Source organism: Talpa occidentalis, unplaced genomic scaffold, assembly GCF_014898055.3.
Source record: "Talpa occidentalis isolate TD23 unplaced genomic scaffold, MPIMG_talOcc4v2.1, whole genome shotgun sequence".
Classification (NCBI taxonomy): Eukaryota; Metazoa; Chordata; class Mammalia; order Eulipotyphla; family Talpidae; genus Talpa; species Talpa occidentalis.
Genome location: NW_026555331.1, coordinates 98,637,914 through 98,652,768, shown reverse-complemented (window position 1 = coordinate 98,652,768; position 14,855 = coordinate 98,637,914). Strand labels below are relative to the sequence as shown.

The following is a 14,855-nucleotide window of genomic DNA, read 5'->3' as shown; positions in this document are numbered from 1 at the left end:
TCCATATTTGGAGTAAACAAGTAGGAGACTCTCTCTTTTTTCTTTCTGTTTTCTAATTGTTAACTGAGTGAATGGAAAGTACCTGTCTAATGAACTACACATTGAAAACTCCCGCTCCCAGGTGTGGACTGTCCATTGGGGCCCACAGAATTAGCTAAGCAAACCAGGACCCAAGTTGGAAAATTACAAGTGTCCTAGATCTGCAAACCAGGAACTTTTGAGAGACCACAGGCATAATCCAGAACTAAAAAACTGATTCTTGTAAATACAATCTCACTATAGGTAGTTCTTTAAATGGAGAGAATTGGCTCTTGCTCAGCTTCATTCTTTATTTCTTTCTTAGTTCCAAGCTTGAACAGCTCTAGTTTTGCTTTCCATGGTCTTTAAGAAAGGGCCTGAAACAGGTAAGAATAGGAATGAGGACTTGAATTTAGAACACAAAAGGCACATACTCAGGCTCTGATTAGTGACTATCCAATGGAGGCAGTGAATTTGTGTATTTTCTAGAACTTATTTGACAGTCCTAAGGAATGCAGCCACCCTTGAGAGAGAGTGCAGTGCTACATTAAAGGGAAAAGAGACAATTCATCATCCAGATGAGTGTATAAATACATCCTGTATTGTAAAATAGCTATCACATCAGTTTCATCACATTAAGTTGGATGTTAATGGAAATTACAGGGTTAAATAAAAATATTTTATGCAAAAATAATGTAATTTTGTGAAATTGATGATACACTGAGTTTTTAATCTCTGTTGTTCAGTGTTAATGTATTCAAATGAATGTATGCTAAATGAAAACTACTCTGTAGTAAGGGAAATAAAACAAAACTCGGCAATCTGTTACAGGAAATTTTGATGCCCTTTAGGAAGAAAGACTTCAATGCTTTGTTTTATGAAGCACATACAAATACATTCATCAGATTCTGGTTTTATGGAGTCACTGAAAAATAAGCATAGAGCCATTTATCAGCACTTTCCAGTTGTGAACAATTCTGGATATCAAAAATTTATCAAAATCAAATACACAGTATCCTAGCTGTAAGACTCTGATGAATTTGAACAGAGATAATACGTGAAGAATTTAAACAGAGATACAATGTTTCAGAAGAAGATGACTTGATTAATTCCTGTTTCTGTTTGTGTTTCTGTCTTGCATTGAAATTTCTGACAGCTAATTTTTCATCTGTGGTAATGAGAGCATATAAAATTCACAAATAGTCTAAAGTAATGTTACAGCTGTAACATAACATTCAGTCCACACTTCCTATCACCTGATTCTTTTTGTTTCAAGTAGGCCATAAATTAGAAGACTTAATTTTCTTTTATTTTTTAAAGATTTATTTATGCATACAAGAACTGGGGTATACACCAGAGGTGTGGGGGTGGTGAGAGGATTCACCAGAGACAGAGTGGGGAATAGAACAGGTAGATTGACTGAAATACACGGATGAGTGGAGTAGTGGTTGAGTCAGGAGAGGTCTGCTGCGCCATGTGGGTCACCTACCAGGCCAGATCAAACTCTTACTGCATTGTTCTAGATAGCTTCATAGTGCTGCGAGATGATGGAACTTTCTTCCCTACTCCTTTAACCTTAATTTTTCACTAATACACTTCATGGTTTAAAGTGAATCAATTATAGGTATATAGCAGGAGTGAGAGAGAAATCTGAAGGACTGCTCCTTTTAGTGTGGATTCACACCTTTACTAGATTTTTTGGTTGAAATTATTGAACTCATAGCTAAAACCATACTCATATTTTATATTGTTTCTTTCTGAAGTGGGGATCTGAGGTATTCAATAGGTTTTTAAGCAAATGTTTACAAATTCTCTAAACTTGTACAGCTTTTAGGATATGATGAATAGTCCAACTAGTAGGCTGTATTATAGTTGCTACAACTTCTGATTTTTTCCAGTGATACACGATAGAAGCTATTGGAAGTTACTTTTCGCTGAAATATCACATAAGGTAGTGTTCCTCAAACACTAGACTGAAGACTGCAACATAATCACCTACAGATTGATTCCTCAGTTCTATTTCAGGAGATTCTGAATTTGTAAATCTGATAGGGTGCCCAGTAATATGTATTAGAGCAATATCCTCAAATGACTCTCACACACCCTGAAGTTTAAGAATCCCACTATATGGGTTAATACAGAGACTCCTCAAAGGTCTCATATGTACTTATTGACAAATTCCAGTGTCAGGTACAAATTCAAAGAAAAATAAAGTGCTGCAGTCAATGTCCCTTTCCTTGGTGATTAACTTCTTAAGATGTTAATGTAATTTTGGGAAATATATGGTTAAAGTTAAATTCTTTACTGGAGGAATTTCCAGAAGGTGAAATAGGCCAACATGCAATTAAATTCTTCAAAGGAAAAAGCCTTTATTCAAGGGATATCTCACACACTAATTTTCCATACAGCTGAGCAAGTACCATTTTATATATGTGTAAACGTGTAAACTGAAAACTAGGTAGGTGAGGAGACCAACCTCACTTCTTCAAGAAAATTACCAGGCAGGCATGCAAGAATCAGAGTTCTGATTCTTCTCTACCACCTCATAACAGTGATAGCTTTTTGGTTTCAAATAACAGCCAGACCATGATTTCCATAAGTAAAAATGAAGTTATTGAAAAGAAACTGGGAGCTCACAGAATGAGAGACCAGGGTTGAATAGGCCACAAACCAAGGGAAGCATAAGCAGTAGCAGTAAGTGTCCAGCAAGAAAAAAATTTTTCTCATCATCCCTTCATCTTGGACCACTTGCTCAACATTCATAGTTGTGGTTGGGATTGTCTGATTTCCAGAACTTTAATCGCGTATCAGTCCCCTGGCTTTTCAGTGGGAAGAATGGAGGAGTCTTTGCTTTTGACTGTGGAAACAGCAAAACACAATGGCTGGCAGGGTAAGGGGGAGGGGCAAATGAATGGAAGGGGAACAGAGGATTCTTAGGGTAATGAAACTACTCTGTATAAGTCTACAGTAACATTCTTATATACAAGAGGTGATATATATCATTTTGCATTTGTCAAAACTTACAGGATATGAAACAATAAAAGTGAACCCTCTATAAACTGGAATTTGCATGATGATGATGTGTCAGTGTCAATGTGGGCTGATCAGTTATAACAAATAAACCACTGTGGTGCAGGATGTTGAAAGTGGAGAAGGCTATGTGTGTATGGGGCCAGGGGTTATGTGGAACTTTCCATTCAATTTTTCTGTGAACTACCTTAAAATAATACAGCCTCTCTCACACACCACTCTGTCTCTCACACATACCCCACTACCAAATAAGATTATTGTGAGAATCAAAGGGGAGATCTATTGATTCTTTGAATGAAACTTGTTAGAATTCACCATATATTATCCCAAGGGATCTTTTAGTGCTAATTTATATGATTTTAATTTCATAATATAAGCCACATTGAACATACATAAATACTTATTTCAGGACTTGCATATAATCATAAAATAACATCTAATGTCTTTACTTTTGCTGAATACAATACTTTACTGTGACTTTATAATTCTTTATGCACGTTAATAGAGGTAATGTACATGTCCTAGCATTCTTTATGACCTAGCATTCTTTTTTTTTTTAATGTGTGTAACCACATTTATGTATTTATTTTTAAAGATTTATTTATTTATTTATTTATTTATTTATTTATTTATTTATTTATTTATTTATTTATACACACAGTGGGTACAGTCAGAAGCGCAGGAGGGTGAGAGAATTCACCAGAGCCAGAGCGGGGAGCAGAACAGGCAGACTGACAAAGTACACTGCTTAGGGTAGCAGCGGACGCTACGGGAGAGGTCTGTGCGCCATGTGGGACCCTTGCGGGTGGCCGGGGATCAAACCAGCACTGCAGAGGCTGTGGGCAGCTTCGCAGCCCAGCGCTTAACCACTGCTCCACTGGGGTGCCCTGACCTAGCATTCTTTATGACCATCTAGTTTTATGTCTTCAAACAAAAGTGTTCCACAACCTTAAGTTATCTTTGTACACTTTGATATAAAACTAGATGACAGCTTCACTTATTTACACATGATTAGGACAACATACTCAATACTGCCTTTTATGTAAAATTTGATGTGTTTAATTTTATATGTAGTCACGAGGGTAAATTAAGGTGTTACAAGTTTTAAATGCTATTGCTTTATTGCTCAGCATTCTAAGTGTACAGTAATGCTAAGAGCATATAGCTGGTTCTCCCAAATAAAGGTATCAGCAGACATTATAATAACAACATTTTTGCAGTGATGTATTTCATTTCTTGAGCCATTGTGATTATGTGGTCTGATTTGCACATCATTACACAGCTAAAGGTCCTTCTGAACTTCAGTAACTCAGAAGTGAGCCCACAACTAGAATTCTCCCTCTCAGCATTTTCTCATGATCACATAGCCTCTAGAGAATGAAGTCACTGAAAAATTTGAATTATTCTAATCAAATTCACATGACATTTTTATACTTGGAATGCTTCCATTCTTAACCCCCTTCTCCAATTTCAGAATTACTTCATGTTTCACCTTGAAGAATGTGACCTTTTAACTTAATGAGGAAATTCTTTATAAATTAGGCACAGGATATTCTATTTAAACATTCATTTAATAAATATGTAATTATTTATTGAATATTTACTACATTAAAAGTGATAGGTCCTATAAAGCATAGTATTATTAGGAATACTATATTATAAAAGAAGATGACTAGGTTGTTAAATTAAAAAGCTCAGAAATAGACTCTAATATTAATAACAAATTAACATAATATAAAATGTGTTTCACACTCAATAGAAATAAATAAGTTAATAAATGATATAAATGATGCCGGTACAATTGTCAACTATTTGGGAAAAACCACTGATTTAGGAATCTATATTTTATACTAAAACTTATTTTATACTAAAATACATTAATAATGAATTAAAAGACTTACTGTAAAACTACAAGACTATCTGTTTTTCTGACATTGGTAACAAAAGATCTTTCTAATATAAAAAAATTAATCAAAAGAACAAATTTGAGGTTGATTTCTTTAAAATTTAGGTATTTATGAATATTTCAGAAGAGTAAAAATACATACCATAGACTGTTTATAGAAGAGGATAAGAAAACACTTAGCCTATAATAAATAAGTGTGCAAATTGCGTCAGCATGTGATTCAGGCATATGGAATATAAATATATACAAATATGTAGGGAAAGTTCAACTTCATGAGTTATCAAAAAAACTAATTAACAGAACAAGATGTCATTTTTACCCATTAAATTCTCAAAGACTTCAAAATGACAAATAATAATAACAACAGAGGGTTGAAATATGAACTCATTGATAGTGGAATTGTAAATTGGCTCAAACTTTCTTGCAATTGACAATGCGAGAAAATATTTTAAATATTTGAAATACGAATGCCATATCTGGGAAGTTAATGCTCTAAAGATTCAGAAATATATGAAAATTATTTCTAAATAATAATTTCAGCATGATATACAATCACAACAAAAATGCAAAGTATTTTGGTCATTTAAACAATTTTCAAGCTAAATTAGCAGAGAAAATGATCAAGTTCTGCAGTGCACCTTAGGTATTATTTTCTCTTAGGTATTATTTACTATTTAATGACTTTATTGCTGTCCTAGTTCAGGCTTTTTCACATCCTTGTGTTGAACTCCCAGCTGCCCCTTCCCTGCAGACCTCTGAAAGTTTTCCTTCCGAAACACACATCTAAATTTGTTAAACCTTCCATGCTTCTGGGCTTCATCTTGTGCATTTCCTCAACCTCTCTTCCTACCATGGGACAGATCTTTGGAATCAACTGTGAAACTTTGAACATTCTGATCCCAAATCACATTCCCAGTACCATTTTTTCCCCGACATCTCCTTTCCACCATCCACAGTCCCATGCTTTACAGTACAGAATCCTAGTTTCCAAACACTTTCACTTGCTTTTTCATTGGTTTTACCCTTAGTTGAACATGTTTCTCCCCTTTTCCTTTTCATTTTTCCTTCTTGATTGTCAAGAGTCCTTTCTAAAAATGCCACCTTTGCCAAGTCTAAGTTTCCTCTAAGCATGATCTGCAAAGTTTTCCATATATAATCAACCTTTGATAAGAATCTGTTTATTTTTAATGTTTTCATTATAGAAAATTAAAAAAATAGATTCCATTTTCACAGTGAATTTTATTTGCTTTTTAAAAAATTGTATTTTTTATTGAGGTAACATTGTTCTACAACGTTGTATGTGATTTAAGGTATAGGCTCATACTTCTTCAGAATTATATCACCATACTACTCGTACCACCAAATTATTTGCTTTATTTTTATATAGCTGTATCCATACTGGAGTTAAACAATTTTTAATATGATTCCATTCTTCATGGTTATCTTTCTGCATTGTATATTATTCCACAAGCCTGAGTTAGAAATAGTGGAAGGATGCATTATTATCCTTAGGCTTGAAAGGGCAAAAGAAGGGCCAAATGTATTGAGTGTGTGGATATCACCTGATAAGTTCTGACACCTTTGTTTAACAGTCATAGCAACCTGAGGTTATCTGAGGGGAAGGCCCTGAGAGAATAACTACCTCTTCTTTCTTCCTATCAACACACATCATTATTAAGATTCATCTCTGAGCCAGAGGATAGGAAATCATAGCTAGAGTCCAGAGACTGACCTCACAGGGCAGAGAGCAATGTGGAATGGGAAACTGGTTAAGCAAAGAAAAGATCTTGGCATTCCCATAGGAGGGGATATGGGTTGTTTATAGTTTTTGACCATTTTAGTCACAAAAGTATTTGCATAAATCTTTATTCAAATTCTTGAATATATAAGAAGATTCTTTCTTTGGAAAAAATTTGAAGGTGAAGTTAGTGGGTCAAAAGAGAAATATATTCTTAAGACTCCTACTACTTCCTGCCAAATAGCTTAGCTTTTCCAAAAGACTCAGAAAAAATAAGAATTAGAAGATTTGATGAAAAGACTTGCCCAGTTAAGATCCTAACACTGTGAAATGATTGTGATCTTGGAAATGGTTTCTTAAGCAGGATCCTAGCAGGAAATGGAAACCTGAGTTAAGCTGGTAATTGAAGCCTGTAGGGAAGGTTTTATGGAAGTGCAGGAATAGTGCAGCCCACCAGGGGCTTTTTAACAGTGGGGAGTCTTTAGCACCCTTGACTTAAAAGAGCAAATGCACATGTGCATGCACAGACACACACACACACAAACCACACCACACATATACACAAAGGGTTAGGACGAGCTGAACAAAGAGGGCTTCAAATAGGAAGAAGACAGAAAATCAGTGAACCAGCAGAGGGAAAATAGGGCAAATAAGGCTCTGACTTCAGTTTTTTCCTACTCTTCAGTTCTTTACGACCAGTGCCCCGGAAGTACCAAACCCAGTGGAAACCATAGATGAAGTAGCCCTTGAATACATTTACTTTGGCTACTCCTGGGACAGAGAAGGGGTAGAGAAGAGAAAGGATGGGTAATTGGCAAGTATCCTTTAAAGGAGATCAAATGGCCAAGGGAAAGGAACTTGGCTTTATTAAGGTATCCATAATCTAACATGGTGAGATTATCTAAAGAAAGATGAAAATTGCTCCTTGGTCTAAATTTCACATAATTGCCTAATCAATAAATGCTTGTATTCCTCTCAGGTATATTCCTTATTGTTGGCTTGAACTTTCTGGATTTTTCTTGATTGGCTGGGGAAAACAAGGTTTAGAATCAAATACATTTAGCCTTCATTATGCCCATAGAGTATTAAAAGTTACTGAATTTTGTGCGAGATGTTTTAAAATCCTATTTTCAGCTTAGTTTGAACAACAGCACATTGAGCACAACCAGGCCTTCGTTTTTACAGGCAATGAGCTGTATGTATGCTGCTATTTAAAAAGGAGCCCACACTCTGCTCTTTGTCACAGTTCTCACCACTCCCTGCTGTCTCCTTGAGAGTTATTTAGTTTCAGGACCTAAACCAATTGGACAGGGTGTAGTTCCATAAAAATTACCATTTTTCCACTGTGTCATGTTACTGTTCTATAGGCTGGGTTCATTCATCTGTGTTGCATGCCTGAACCCTGTAGACATTTATGTTTGTGAACTCTGCACTAGTGGTCCAGGGACAAAGGGGGCAGTGTCCCATCCTTCAACTCTATTTCAAGATCAACTGAACATTCAGTATCAATGCAGGAACTGCATTGTGGTCAATAAAATGTGGCATAAATAAAATTATGCATAAGCTCTTCACAATTCCTTTTACTAAATAATCACTACATGCTATGTATTCCGTATCTTGATCCTCACCACTTTCTACTGAACTTTTGCTCTCTATTTTATTCATCTGGTAGGAGCAGTTTAGAATCATAACAGCAGAATTGTGTAATCAATAACTGCAATTTATTTCGACCATAAGGGTTAGTGTAATGAAGAAGAAATTTTCTCTATCTGGGAATCAAGAAAGACTTTACAGGAAAGAAGTTCTGGGAAGGGTTTTGAAGAGTGAAAAAGGAATGGATACTGGGGTAATGAAAGGAAGGTAACAGAATGTGCAAGGGACCCAGGTATATTAAATTTTTAAGAGTTTGTGTTTGATTATGAAAAGAGGTAATCAATGATAAAGCTAGAGCAGTGTGCAAGGAGCTTAGACTTTCTCCTGCAGATGATAAGTAATTATTGAGAAATTTTAAACAAGAGGATAGTTATATTGGAGTTTTGGATACATTCTCCTGGTGTTAGTTTAGAGAATGAACTGAGAAAATGATATTGAAACAGGCTTATGAGAGAGGTGAAAATGACCCAGATCAAGAAAGTGATATTTGATGATGGAAAGAAGGTAACAAATTCAAAAGATATGTAGGAGATAAGAGGTCTAAGGTATATTTAGTAATTAGTTGAAGAATACATGAGGAAGGGCCTCCCCGGTGGCGCAGTGGTTGAGCACTGAATTGCAAAGCTGCCCGCTTCCTCTGCTGCGCCGGTTCGATCCTGGCTGCTCCCCGGCAACTGGAGGAGGGTCCCACAAGGTGCGCAGACCTCTCCTGCTGCCCACTGCTCCTCTCAGCAGTGTACTTCGGTCCTTCTGCCTGCTCTGCTCCCCGCTCTGGCTCTGGTGAATTCTCTCACCCTCCCACCCTTCTGACTGTACCCAGTGCTTGTATAAATAAACAAATAAATCTTTAAAAAAAAAAAAAGAATACATGAGGAAACCAAATATGTATTGGGGAAGTTAATTTAAGGTATGTTGTTGGTGCGTGTGGTATGGTAACATGACTCTGAAGAAGGGTCACCCAGTACTTCTGGGTCATGCATAGTTTGTTAACCAATACTACCTCAATAGAAAAAATTAGAACTATCCTACAGAAATTTACCAATGGAGGTAATCAAAAGACAATTAGGAATAGACTTGAAGCCTAAGAGAAGTATGAACTGTTACAGTAGATTTGAGAGTGAAAATATATTATGGTACATTAAGTCACGGATATTCCACAGAGGAATATGTAGAGACGTTACCGAATATGGCCATGAAGAGGAATCTGGGTAACATAACCTTTGAAGACTCTGCGTGGTCAGCAGGGCAAGAAATAAAATATAGTATAGGCTCACTGGTAAAAACCCAGAAAACAAACACTTTGAAAAGGAAAAAGTGGTTAGAAGGTCAAATTCTATAAGCAAGTCAATTATCACCAGAACTTCAAATTCCGAAATATACTGGAACCCAGGAAGTCATTTCTGCTGTTGGGGGATGCATTCTCTGTGACCTGTGCATTGGTAGCCACGATGCAGAACATTAATAAGATGGAGAAATCTTTTGAGATGCTGAGATGAGAAGCAGTGGAAAGAGGACAGAGAGAAACCTGAGAGAATCTTCTACAGTTCTCAGAATGTCATTATACTGGGTTTTCAGAAAAGTCATGACGTATTTTTCTATGTTTTCTATGCAAAAATGCGTCACAACTTTTCCGACAACCCAATATATGCTGCCATAATAAATATTTGTATAGGATAAGTATGGAAACCCTTGTTTGGTATCACAACAGTAAGTTATGTCTATAGGACAGCTTACCTATTATCAGTTTATGTGAGGATAGAAATTGACATTTCACATACCAGTCTGAGATGAAATAAGTAACATGTGCAACTCTTGACAGGGAAATTCAAATACCACAATATTTCAAAACATGCTTAACTTAATCCATAAGAAATGAAATGTAGGGCCTCTCCTGGTGGCGCAGTGGTTGAGCGCTGGGCTGTGAAGCTGCCCACAGCCTCTGCAGCACCGGTTCCATCCCTGGCTGCAGGGGTGGGGGGGTCCCACATGGCGCGACAGACCTCTCCTGCCGCGCCCTCTGCTCCCCTCAGCAGTGTATTTCGTCGTTCTGTCTGTTCTGTCCCCCGCTCTGGCTCTGCTGAATTCTCTCACTGTCCAGCACTTCAGACTGTACCCAGTGCTTGTATAAATAAATAAATCTTTAAAAAAAAAAAAAGAAATCTAATCTGTGGAAACTGACTCTTCAGCACATTAGTTAAAGTAACACAAAATAAAAAGTTCTATTCACATCAATATGTCCAGACCTGCTGTAGCAGTCCCAATCTTGAAAATTCAGGACTAGTAGAAACTTGGCACAATGGATAATTGTTGGATTTAATTTTAGCCATTAGGACTTTTATAATACAAATATAAAGTTGAATACTAGAGAGCTAGTGACTTAATAAAAGTTGCTCAACTAATTAATGACAGAGCCAGCATGATAGTTAGATCTGATTATCATTCATTGAGTATATCCATATGCTATGGACTATGCTAAGTAATTTCATTTCACTTTATCTTTTAAACTTCAAAAGTAATTATGACCTGAGTATTTTATTATTACCATTTTGCAGAAGAGTCACAAAAGATAAAATAATACACCCAAGATCATTTTGTAAATGATGGGGTTAGGATTTACATGTAGGTAATCTGACTCAAGATTATGATCGTCTGCTATATGGCCATCTGACACAGGAACTCAAACTGTACAATTAGCACTTGAGTTTCAGATTTCTCTTTTATAGATAGTGAGCATAAGTATGACAAAGGTTCTTTTTGATTTTGGCTTTCATGGGAAATAGTTAAACAGCTCAGTAATTGAAAAAAATATATTAAATTGGTATTTTCCTCTGACAAATGCATTTTGAAAAGAAAAGCAGTTTTGATTTTTTCTTCTTGCCACACAAGTAATGTAATAATAACATGTTCAGAAAAGCTTATTGTCATGGTGAAATAACACATTTTCACTAAGGTAATTATTATAATAATAGGCTAGTTCACATTTTACTCTTCTCCAATGAAGTCTTTCCCCCCCCCTTTTTTTTTTTTGTTAATGAGCAGACTCTCAAATGCTTAACATCTGAGGTGGATGGTAATATATTTGCCTGACTTATTTTTGGGGGGGAGCGGGCAATGCAAGTTCTATTTAAAAAGAGAAGAGCTTCAGCAAGTTAGCATCCTTTCAATAATGTTGTCATCATCTTGAACTATGTAAATCTTTTAAATTATTTGGTTTTGCATGACACTCCAGTGGCAAAATTCTAAGAATACTAACTAATGTTTTTATATCTACCTTATTAATGGAAAATCTAGTAAATAAAATGATTTTATTGGTGCAGTGGTGCTTAGCTAATTAAGCCCATTATACCTGAATTGGCTGTTCAGCATTTATTACTGCTATTTTCTAACTTAACAAGAATTAACTAAGGCTTGAATTTGCTTTTGTCCCGAATAAGTATAGAAGAATAAAATGAAAGTCTGGTGCAGCTCCTTTTCTTGCCAGGGCATGTCGGGGGGAATATACTTCTCAGTTGGTGGAATGAGAAAACGAACGCTCACAAGATCTCTTGTCAGCATTTTCCAATTTCTCTATAGACTCTATCAACATTTCTTCCCAGGAATCACAGTCTTCTAATGAATGGACTGCTATTGCTTAGCTACACATTAGAATAAGGTGCTTTTAAAAATGTCTGGCATCCAGTATGTTTTTGAATCATAATTTCTAGAGTTGGGAATTGAACAGGTGTTTAAGTAGAGTTGCTATTTAAAAAGAAAAAAAATTGACAAGTTATTCTAACTTGAGGCCAGGGTTGAGCGCAGGCTCATTCATGTAGGTTGAAAATCCTTACTGATAATCTTGATATTCTGCCACCTACTCCACCACATACACATATCATTCCCTTGAGTCCTGCTTGAGAACTCCAGACCTATCTGATGATAGAGGAAATTGTGGGTAAGAATTGAGTATGTCAGTGCTCTGGACCAGTTCTAGGTTCACATTTCTTGACCTCTGCATTATCTAGATAATTATTTGTTGTTGGGGGAGATGGATTATGCTGTGCATTATAGGTTATTAACCAGCATCCCTAGCTTCTACCCACTAGATATCAATAATTGCATTTGCTTCCAGGTTTTGGCAACCATTAAATGGTTTCCAGTAGAGCTAAATGTCCCCGGGGAGAGGGGGTGAGGTGTTGAGGGGACAAAATCACTCCTGGTTGAGAATCACAGATCTAGGCAATTAGTTACAGGCAGACCTAGGAAGTAGGTCTGAGGGTGAATTTAATTGAAGAGTAGTAGAAATTCTTAAAATCGAACTATAAAGCATGCAGGTTTACCTGGAACTTTACTTTTCATCTGAAGAAGTCAAAGCAACATTTGGAATCAAAACCACAAATGAGACCATCTCACACCATGAGAATGGCCTGTATTTAAAAAACCAACAAACCAGTAAAAGGAACTCTCATACACTGTCAGTGAGAATGTAGGAGTGGTCCAAACCTTCTGGAACACAGAATGAAGATTGCAAAAACATTAATAGAAAGGGGTGTATGCTTTCCTATGTTCACTGCAGCACTATTTACAATAACCAAGCTATGGCACTAACCTAAGTAACCAAGGACAGAGCAGTAGATTAAGAAGAAGATCTATATGTACATGTGATGGAATACTCATCAGCTATAAAAAAGATGAATTTGTACCCTTTGTGATAACGTGGATGGAACTGGAGGGGATTATTCTAAGTGAAATAAGTCAGAAGGAGAAAGATAAATACTGGATGATTCCACTTACATGTGGAATGCAAGAAACAAAACAAAGGAACTGACAAAACTAAACCAAAACAAACCTTGGAAATATGACTGCAGAATTGAGGCTGCAAGAAGGGGAGGGGTGCTGGGGGTGCAACAAAAGGGGGAAGAGGCCAAATGCTCTATGGTAAAGGATTGTGGATGCTTTGATGGTGGGCATACCTACCATCAAAGGTGTGAACCTACTCCCCTAAATCATATACAGTGTTGTAAACCAATGTTACCTCAATAAGAAATACACAGGAAGGAAATTTCTTAGTTTATATAGATGCTTTAATTATTTACACTTTTCCATTACACATTTTTTTTTTCCTCTGAAACAAGGTGGTGATACAGAAAGCTTTGGAGAATGTAGTTATTTGGAAGAGCTACTTCAAACATTGTCTTTGGGTTTGTTAATATGCACATGTTACTCGTCATAGGACATTTTGGGAAAAAGTGAGGTTGATTGAGGTTTTGTGGACATTTGTTTTATTTCCATGTCACATCAAGATGAGAAAAGGAAAGATAACATTATAGCCCAACATAAGAAACTTGGGATTTTTTTTTTTTTTGCTTTAATTTTCTGGTCAAATTTTATGTGCTTTCATGTTATGTTTGAAAACCATACTTCAGGCATCAAGTGAAAACCTAACATTTATAATGATATGGTTGAAGTTGTGTCATATGGAAGGATCCTTTGTAGAAACTTGAAATGATAATATATATGGGAATGCCAATTCCATTTACGAGGAGCATCATGAAAAATAGAGGAAATAAAACACTGGTAAGGGGACATTTCCCTGACTTGAATTTTGCATGTCGAGCAATTTCAATGATTGAAAGTATACTTGAGAAAGGGCATGTAAAAAAAGTTTTTGTAGTCAAAAGAAAATATAAAGGTTCATGCTTTACATGAAATCTACCTACTATTAACTTGCATGGAAGTTTGATAGCTGTGTTTCCAACTTAATGAAAAACAGCATATTGAAATGGATAAGAAGCGGTTGCCTATAGCCAAGAAAATGAGAGCTAGGACAACTGTGGCAATAATAATAAATTATTTCAAAGCAGAGTAGTTTCCAGTGTTTCAGAGTGGCGGAATCCACTTTTTCTATGTCATCTATATTACTATATGTTTTTAGGGATACTGCTATATTACAAACGTACAGCAATTATTTTTCTTTTTTTTTTTAAGATTTATTTGTTTATTTATGCAAGCATTGGGTACAATCAGAAGCGCGGGAGGGTGAGATAATTCACCAGAGCCAGAGTGGGGTGCAGAACAGGCAGACTGACAAAATACACTGCTGAGGGGAGCAGCGGGCACGCAAGGAGAGGTCTGCGTGCCTTGTGGAACCCTCGCCGGCGGCTGGGGATCAAACCGGTGCTGCAGAGGCTGCAGGCAGCTTCACAGCCCAGCGCTCAACCACTGTGCCACTGGGGAGGCCCACAGCAACTATTTTTCATAATGATAAGCCAGAGTTTTTGAAACACTTATTTTAAACAGTCTATTTTAAGAGGTCAGGTATTTAACAACTTTAGAAAAAAATTCTAAAGTTAAATAAACTTTGGTACTTTTAATATACAAGTGTCTGTTATCTAAATAATCTAAGCAAATTGCTTCATTTGCAGGAGAAGCTAGATAATGTGTTTCTTTATTGAAGTACAAATAGCTCATTTTATTAAGATAATTTCTGAAAATATTTTTTACTAAATCAAAAGCTTAAGTGTGACATAAAAT

General features: G+C 36.2%; 1 protein-coding gene across 7 annotated transcripts in view; it reads left to right on the top strand.

The window, feature by feature from the left end:
* MACC1 (MET transcriptional regulator MACC1) overlaps positions 1 to 14,855 on the top strand; it is a 319,768-nt gene that overhangs the window by 135,204 nt on the left and 169,709 nt on the right. The gene's annotated exons all lie outside the window — the stretch shown is intronic.